The sequence below is a fragment of the Lolium rigidum genome, chromosome 1, assembly GCF_022539505.1.
Source record: "Lolium rigidum isolate FL_2022 chromosome 1, APGP_CSIRO_Lrig_0.1, whole genome shotgun sequence".
Classification (NCBI taxonomy): domain Eukaryota; kingdom Viridiplantae; phylum Streptophyta; class Magnoliopsida; order Poales; family Poaceae; genus Lolium; species Lolium rigidum.
The window spans coordinates 261,838,063-261,847,343 of record NC_061508.1 but is presented as its reverse complement, the minus strand read 5'-3'; the positions used below and the strand labels follow the sequence as shown (position 1 = coordinate 261,847,343).

The 9,281-nt window shown below is 40.0% G+C and overlaps 1 long non-coding RNA gene across 11 annotated transcripts; it reads right to left on the bottom strand.

Moving 5' to 3' along the window:
• Window positions 1-753: 753 nt before the first annotated feature.
• LOC124693242 lies at window positions 754-7,544 on the bottom strand. Of its 11 annotated transcripts, none has more exons than XR_006999923.1 (7): window positions 7,099-7,544; window positions 6,461-6,886; window positions 6,323-6,379; window positions 5,509-5,845; window positions 4,262-4,377; window positions 1,604-4,077; window positions 754-1,476 (listed from the first exon to the last, which is right to left on the bottom strand). It is a non-coding gene; the product is annotated as an uncharacterized LOC124693242 (long non-coding RNA). The 11 variants fall into 11 exon arrangements; XR_006999937.1 differs by having other exon boundaries at window positions 5,509-5,779; XR_006999927.1 differs by having other exon boundaries at window positions 5,509-6,886; window positions 7,099-7,249; window positions 7,350-7,360; window positions 7,442-7,518.
• Window positions 7,545-9,281: the final 1,737 nt, after the last annotated feature.

Genomic DNA, 9,281 nt, shown 5'->3' with positions numbered 1-9,281 from the left:
CACACCGATTTACATTTGGTACGATGGCGATAAAAAACAGGCGGCAAAATAATAATACGTTTTTTAGATAAACAATTATATAATCAAGGAAACTCGAAGATATACTAAGTAACATTGTACGGCTATGTCCAAAGTAGGAAAAGTAGGGAAGGAACAACAACACACAGGGTGTTTCAGGGTGCATATGCACCTTTTATTTGAAATGCATATTAAACATATTTACAAATATTAAAAAACATAAATAAAAATATTTTGTGTATACCTTGACATGTTACATACCCATAAAGTTATTTCAGCAAAAACAGATATGTTTTGTGCCCTGTGTAAAAAATACAATTTTTTATGCTAAAATAGCCTATTTTTCGAGGCATTATTTATCTTTTTTATGCAGGGTACAAAAATTATCGGTTTTATGTAAAATTTTACGTTCACACATGAACTTGTCCCTCTATATGCTATGTTTTTTTTCCAAATTTTTTACATCTTTAAAATATGTTTTTTCTAGGGAATCTTTAAAATATGTTTTATACATACCAGATGCATATGCAACCAGGATCAGTTTTGGTTTTCCAACAACAGAAGGACTGGTGTTTTGATCGCGGACAATACCAATGATTACTGTTTCATGTTTCAATGTATATTTATGAGTGCGCCGTGCATGAACACCGGCTTTCGCACGGGCCTGCATTTTGTATGATGGAAGAAAAACGGGTGGAGAAAACGATAGGATGCCTCGGTAAAAGAGAATTGCAATTGCAATGTATATTTTACTCGTTGGTGATTGAATGACAAAAGAAAGAATATTGTGCACACAAATCAACATGACATAATCAGGACCACAGAACTTTTTTATGGAATTAAAGAAATATACAATCAGGCCTAGCGCAGACCACGGACGCGCACACAGGGTCACACGAACACAACACATCCAGAACTTTTCTCCTTGCCTCTGTAGCCCTTTGGCTCTGTCTGGCTCGTGTCTTGCTTTCTTCTACGATCTCCTTTTCTTCCACTCCGTCGATGGTCAGGCATCTCCTGATTCTTCACATTTCTTTGAGCTCAATCTCTCTTCCAACCGACCAAATAGATGATCACCATTGTTTCACCAAGCTTGCTCCGCATTTTAATACCATGGTGAATTGAAGGCCGCGCTGTCTAGAGCCATGGTGTTGCCGCTGTCCATAGGTGGTGGCTCCTTGCATGATGGTCTTGACACTGACGTGTCAGTTCTCTTGCCACCAGAAACCAAAGGCAGAGCACCTACGGGACAACAAGGCTGGTTGAGGTGCTTGACAGCGCCAGCGGAACGGGTACAGTGGCCTCATCGGCGTAGAGACTGGCGTGCTGTTGTACCAGGTCACCGTCTCAATCAGGTGCATCTTTTTTCTTCCCATCAGATATCTCTCGGTTTGGTTTAGCTTAGGAAGAATGGTAAATCAAAGGCAGCATGTACTTCTGAGCGTACAAACATTGTCCCTGTGCATACAAATAATGCAGTCAGAAATTATAGACAACATTATTCAGATAGTAATCATGCATGCATTGGTGGTGCCAATATCAATGAGAGAAACACAAGAGTTTCTAATATGTCATCGCTCCATACCTCCAATCCAAGCTATATAGTTTAAACTTCTTCAATCTGTATTCGTGAGAACAGCCACATGTACCACATAGATCCTCTTGTTAACCGCAATATTCAGGAACTTGCAAGGCATGACATATTTTTTTAGCTACGTATGTCACTCGTTGCTATTGTCCTTGGTACATCGGGAAATTATAATCCCTAAAATCTGAAGAATTTTGGATCTGTAGAGAGAAGAATCATTAATTTGAGAAAATCCTAAATAAAAAGTGAACAAAAAGGCGGGGGCCAGCGTCAATTTTATTCTTCAAGATGCATATTTTCACACTGATGACATTAGTTTTGGAGGAAGGTGGATATTGTCAATTCCACAGAGCCTATGATTATAACGTGACTCAGGATGGATTTTCATGTGCTAGGACAGATGTTTTAGCATTTTAGGACACAATTATTCCAGCCTTTGCAATGGATATAGGCTGCTACTCCATCACCTATATATTCAATAAAATGTTTGAGTCATCATATATTTGATGCAAATTTGTAGAACAGTTCAATTAGATGACAGAGACTTCACGTAGCATGCTTCGAGCATTATCACGCATCTAGTTAAACTCATTGAAATACCTAATTAGAGTGATATCAATTTTAGAAAGACGGAAAAATCATGTAAACGGATTAGTTGAGAAATTAACTTCTAAGAAGTGAAATCAATTTATCATTATTGTGCATTGCAGAATGTCAAACATACATGATAAAATCATTTAAAATATCTGAAGCAACTGAACGAATCAATATATATCTATATTGATATCATAAGCACAACTGTACGACTCGCCTAATTATGCAAGAAGTAGCAAAATCAGTCAAAGAACGTTGCACGCATTTAATTTACAGGCATTACGTTGTAGAAAAATAGATTTATTTACTACATATCTCTAAATATGGCTCATAAGCAGCTATCAGTAGTAAAAAGTTCTGAACTCATCCAGACATGAAAGAAGGCATTAAGGGTCTACAAACCAATATCATATTATATCTGCATACTCGATTAATTTCTGTAATAGGAGAATATAAAGCGAAATAATGTGAAGGAATTATTCAAAATAAGCGGAAGCAAATATTAATAAAAGGAGAGAGTAGCAAGTAAAGCAAAACAATAGCATGCCGTGTTTGATACTTGTTGTACACTGCAGGTTTGTGTAATCAAGAAGATTAGTTGCTTTTCCAGATCAAAAGTGTTAGGTGAAGTAAATGTCATCACATGCCAATAAAAAGAAAAAAATTATGGACACACAAATATTAAGATACCCCCTCTGGAGATGCGAATTTTCTCAAAACCATGATATCAAAACTATACCATATACAAAGGATCTAAGGCACACATTCATGTCACAGACTTGTTTCGAAGATGTATAATTCAAGCAATTAGAAATATTTATTACTGGGCAAACAGAGCACTATTTTTCATAGGGTGTAAACCAACACAACATAAATGTATTCTTTGTACCAGCATGAACTAACAAAATAGACACAAGCAGAGGCAAAATAGTCATCGATTATAACTAAGGAGGCAAGCAATCAAAACCGGTAGCTTTGCACATCTGACAATACTTGAACCCTGTTAGTCGATCCAACTTTTATCGGCTACTGCTAATTAGAATATAAAATCTGAATAAAACAATACATATAATTATGTGGCTAATTTGAAAAAAATAACTCCAAGAATAATATGTGCCGCAAGCAGCAGCACCTGAGAACTCGAAACCAGCGGCAGGGGCTATAATGAGACTAACATAGTTGTAAGTTATTACAGCTTACAGACAGGTGTAAGTACTGGTTTCAGCAGCAACATTATAAACCGTATTGTTAGTGAGAGAAGTATAAAAAGCTCTACCAGATTATTACAGGCATTGGCAAGAATTCTCATTTTTATTAGTCTATAATTCAGCCGGTCACTGCTAGTTTTACTTAGCCAGGGGTTACATCCTCAAACAAAATGGAGAAACAACACTCGGAACCAAAAGCAAGAAATAGATTGGTAATTATATGGTAACGTAAGCAAGAAATAGATGGTACTCAAATCCATAGGATTAAAACTACTTCGAAAAAGTAGAAACCTACATTAAACTGGGATCATGATTTTTAGTTCAGAATACTCGGAACCAAAGGAATGATTGGAAGTTGCACATGATGGACGTAGGTACTCCTAAGCTACACAAATGATCTTTTGATTAACCTGAACATTATGACCAGTGTTGCGAAGCACCAAATGATAAGACTTGTTGTCAGGACTACTGATAATGGTCCCTTTGCCTGGATCAGGATCATCAATAGCAGGCTCAACAAGTACAACACCGAGCTCATCTGCAGGGTCAGAGTTGATTTTGTGATTTTTCGATGCTAATTCAGTCAGTTCTGCATGTAGAGTTGCACAGTCACGGTATGCTTCTGCCCGGAATTGTTCTTCCTAAAGATATATTTCTACATACCCAGAACTGCATGTATACATATAACAAAAGAAGATATAAGAAAAAGTTTAAAGGGCTGAGGTAAATCTCAAACTACTTTATATGAAATGGACAATTATGTTGCTAATTTCTTTGTGACCCTGTTGACCAGCACCAGTGAACATGCTCGAAAGCATACTGGTAAAAGCTGCAACTCCGATCACTTGCTTACTTTTATCAGATCCATGTGGTCGTGCTTTGCCTTTTCCCGTGCTCCACGGCATTTTACTTGCTGATGAATATCAACAGCCTCAACTGCAAAATGGTATGTATACAAACTTCAGCAACCTACACAAGCAGCAGCAGACTGTCAAGCATACGGTACACTACACAGTACTATTCTGCATCCTTGCCCATTCCACACACTAATGTAATGGAAAACTTTTGTGTACCCTGCTAAACTATGAATTCTGAGAGTAAGCAAACCCCTTTTTTAGGTATTTTGACATTACAAAGTATTGACGAATATTCAAAACCTACCATACTGGGAATTCAAATGATAAACCATGATTAAAATCTTGTAATGTCATGAGAAAGAAGCTACTAACAGACATTGTGCAGGGATCATGAAGTCAAGTATGATCGTTGTGCTGCTAGATCTCAAAGCAGCACATGCAACAATCAAAAAGTAGTAGACACGGAAGGCCTCTGTTGGCTGCTCTGCAACCACGACACCGCAACCTTGCCTCGCAACGAAGGCGTTACATGACATCGATAACTCACTGGATTATTCAAAGCATATGATTCGAAGATATGGATAACAAAATGGTAGAAGTAACTCACATATCTGACTAACATGTTAGCTGTACACATAGAAGAAACCAGAAGGTTTACCTAATGCATAAGTGACCTCATGCTGAAACAATTCAGATTAGAAACACCCAATTGTATCAAAAAGTTCATCAAAAAATGTAGCAAAAAAAACAATATCCTAGTGAAATTACGTCAAGACAATGGCTTCCACCTTCCAAATTCACTGGCCTAGAGACAAAGGCTCCAAACAACAGAACTGCACTCTTCTTCACCCATATGTATCCTTCCAGAGAATAATCTATACACGCCCATTTAGTACCAGTAACATATGCTAATCCTAGATGAAAAGACAAGTGAAAAGTTGTAACGGAAATTTTGTGCAAATGTTTGATGTAAAGGTCACTCTCTAGTGTGCAATGGAAAGAACCAGGGGTATTTATCAATATGTACTCTGAATAAAATATAATACAAAGTGAATTTGCAGCGCAAGAAATATGTATGTCAAAACGAAAGTAAGACTGGAAAGCTAGCTAAGATATCGTACTTCTAAAAAATCGCTAAAACAAATGTGAGGAGGAAGATTTAAAAATAATAATATTAGATAGAAACGATGACAGTAAAACAAAGAAAGCAACAGTATTAATGAAAAAGGGACATCAGTCTTACCAGTCTATGTGAACCATGGCCAAAATTAAGCATTGGCCAACTTAAAATGATCAAACTCCAAAGAGGTAACTCCGCCCTCCTAATCATGTTCTTTTTTTTTTGCGAACGTCCTAATCATGTTCTTCTGTGCCAATTTGTATTGGACATAAAATTGGTTTTACCTATCAGTGCCATGGAACCACATGTGAAACAACATACTGAAAACGAAAGCTTCTAAGTTGGGGAAGAGTAGAGTCCTATCCTCATCAATGCTTGTTACTGCAAACGGAAGCTACAGAGTTTGGGGAGAGAAGTTTCCATCAGACAAATTCAAGACAGCAAGAAAACCATCAATATTCTGCATTTTAGAAGAAAATGGAATAAATAGGCAAGCAATGTGCATGGTATCCAACTATAAGACTCAGTTAGGATAAATGAACTAAACTGACACCACCTTCTACTGAATTAGCACATATATGCTTGAAAACAATAGACTCTCACAATGTTATACCCAGGTAACATTATATGACCTCGCAGGAAAAAAAAAGCAGCACATTTGCTCATAAGCCGCTGAAATAAGATGGTGAAATTAGAATGAAACTATTGCATCCAAAGTTCATATATATAGCATCATGACACAAATAAACTGGATGGAACACTTGGTTGACACTTATTTGTTAACCACAGTTTAAAATGCCTATGGCCAAGCAAGCAAGCTTGATAATTTCTGTAGGAAAAAGAAATTCTGTAACACATGCAGCGATCTAGCAATTGCCAAAAGAGAAAGAAAATAAGCTAGCTAGCACCAGCGTCACAAAGGAAAGCTAGTTAGAACCTGGTCCATATCTTCTTCCCTGCCAGAAATTCTAGAAGAGCCTCGAACCAAGCCTCTCTATTAAGAGTTCATTGGAACAATTATATTTCAGTTCCTATGCTTCGGCAGAATAAGAACACTGACATAGTGCTCACTCACCTCACACAATGTGGCCGGCGGCCACGGGCATCTTTTACTTGAGCAAAAATGAATCAAAAACTCCATGAACTGTATGTGAAACCTGACCATGCAGGAGACGGACTATAAAAAGATGAGTTGCAATCTTGCAACATGACCAAAGAAATGGAAATTTGCATGTTGTATATATGCAACCAATGGACACCCAATGGATAGAGGAACACCTGCAGCAAGAACACGGCCAATGTCACACAACAAACTGTCAAGAAATCCAAAATGGAGAAGTCGAGAAACATGACCAATGGACATCTATACCGAGAAGGTGAATCTATGAGACCCTCCCTACAACCAGAGCTGAAGTGTTCTGCCCATCACACCCATTCGTTCATGTTGACACATGTTATAGAATAATCTCACTTAACAGGATTTTCGCTCTGAAGCTTCCACCTAAAACATGTGTCGATGCATTTAGATACATAAACTGCATATTGAACGTTAAGAAAATGATGCAAGGATTGCTATGGTAGTTCATGCTAACGATCATATATATTGTTTGATCAAATAACCAAATCATACTTTCGAAGTCCTGACAACTACCCAGGCAACAGAGCTAGGAGGCGTAAAGCGTAATGTGGGCGACAGTTTCAATTGCCCTTCACCTTGTCTGTCTTTCATGGTAGGAATCCTGAGCACCACCTTCTGCTGAGAATCATCCAAACGATTTGAGGGTCAGGTGCCAGCCGAACGCTTCTCATAGCCACCTCATCTCCACCAAAGAACCCAGCCACAACTCTTCACAAGTAACTTTAGCTACAACTTTCATGAAGCACCTTCTAAGCACAGATAAAAATGGATATGCACAAGAAAAAAGATGAGATTTTCTCCATTCCTTTGGAGAGAGAGGGATAACCTGGTGGTGTCCTTAAAAGAAGAGGTGGAGGACGGAGTAAGCCACGATATTGCCTAGCAAAAAAAAATTCAGAGAGAGAGAGAGAGATGAACCTATACGTGGAGGTTGGACGCAGCAATAGCAATCTCGTCCTCCTTCTCAACGTAAACGGAGGAGGTCTCCAGGGCCGGCTAGCCGCCGCTCATCAGCGGCCAGCGAGCGCAGGCGCGGCCGCTCTTCTGCCTCCGCGTCTCTGGCGGCCAAATCCGCGGCGCGCCGCAGGCTTCTTGGCCATCCCGCTGCGCCTGCTCTAGGGGGAGATGGAAGGGACGCGGGAGTTGATTGGGGAGAGGAGTGAGCGGGATTGGGAGAGCACATGTAGGGGGATTGGCGAGGAGGTCGCGCGACGGGATTTGGAGGAGAGTGACGACCCACCTCCGCCTCGATCTACCGTGTGCGGGAGCCGCGCATCGCCACACCTCCCTGCCCTGGCCGGCTTGGCTCCCTGCCTTGATCCGACGCACCAAGCTTTCACAGTATCCCATCGGAATGGGAGCTGGCGGCGAGCGCGGTGGAGATTGGCCTAGGGTTTGTAGTGGAGAGGAATGGGAGGGGGGATTGGGGGAGAGAAGAATGGGAACGGGGATTGGGTGGGTGGCGGCCCCTACACCCCAGACACGCGCGACTCGTCCAAAGCCCACCCCAAGGTAGTGACGAGTGGACCAACTTGATGTGGGTCCCACGCACAGTGACATGTGGGTAGAAATTGGCCGTTCCATGGCTTGATCTAGGGGGCACTAAACAGGGCGCGACGACGATCTGAGACGCTGCTGGTCCAGGATTAATGGACGGGATGCATCGCCTGGGAGCTGATGACAAGATCCAACGATCCAGAAACGTTAATCGCTGTGAGGTGCCCATGGGGTTGCATCAATTATACCTTTAGACTAGATTTAGATGTGCGCCTTGGCGCACGATCCCGTGAATCTCATGCCAATATACGTTATGTGTAAAGGCCATAAAAATTGCATGATTCTATGAAGCTCACGTCAATGTATATTATGTATAACAACAATCAAAACTAATTGGCTACGTGATAATACACTTCTTATGTTTCACCAAACTATATTGATAGGATGAAATCAGGATAAATCACACAAAACTACAAACAGAATAGCAAACTAAGTGTACCAAATAGGTCGGCTATCTCATAAACAGATACACGGGTGGAACCATTGCATAGTTCAGGAGTTGCAGCAAAAAACAAACATATCAATATACAAATATACAAATAGATGCAAAATGCTAAGGAGCCCAGTGGCCTCATCTCAATGCCAGTGTGCCACCAACATATAGTAAAAGGCATAACATCTACACCTTATGCTTTTTTACTATGATGTTCGGGCCCCGTCTTTGCACTGACAAACGTTATGACAAACACTTTCTAAGATTACACAATAATGGAGGCAGGAACCAATACGAAACTCAACCGGAGGTGCCAACTGAAGCACGCCTTAAGACCCAATCCGAGGCGGCGATTCCTGGAGCAACACTCTACTGACTGATCAGATGAAAACAGCCTTGCCATCTCTACAAAATGCGAGATGGTATTTAGATTGAACAGTCACTCCTCATGTAGATGAACTAACACATGAAGATCAAATCCGTGAAAACATACCTAGGTCCATTGATTCGTAACAGAGCATTTAAATATGATGAATATACTGCATATGCTTGCAGCAGCATACAACCTGAACAGTGAAAATCGATGACATAAAGTTAGGCAGCATATATTTCTTAAGCAACTGTTTGTGATTTTCTCCAACTCATCAAGTTAGATAGAAATGAAAAACAAGTTAGTTTTTTTTGTGGTAAATCAAAGAGAAATTCGTAAAAATCAACAGAATTTTTGTTTCTCTGCTCATCAAGTTAGACAACAACGAAAATCAAAAG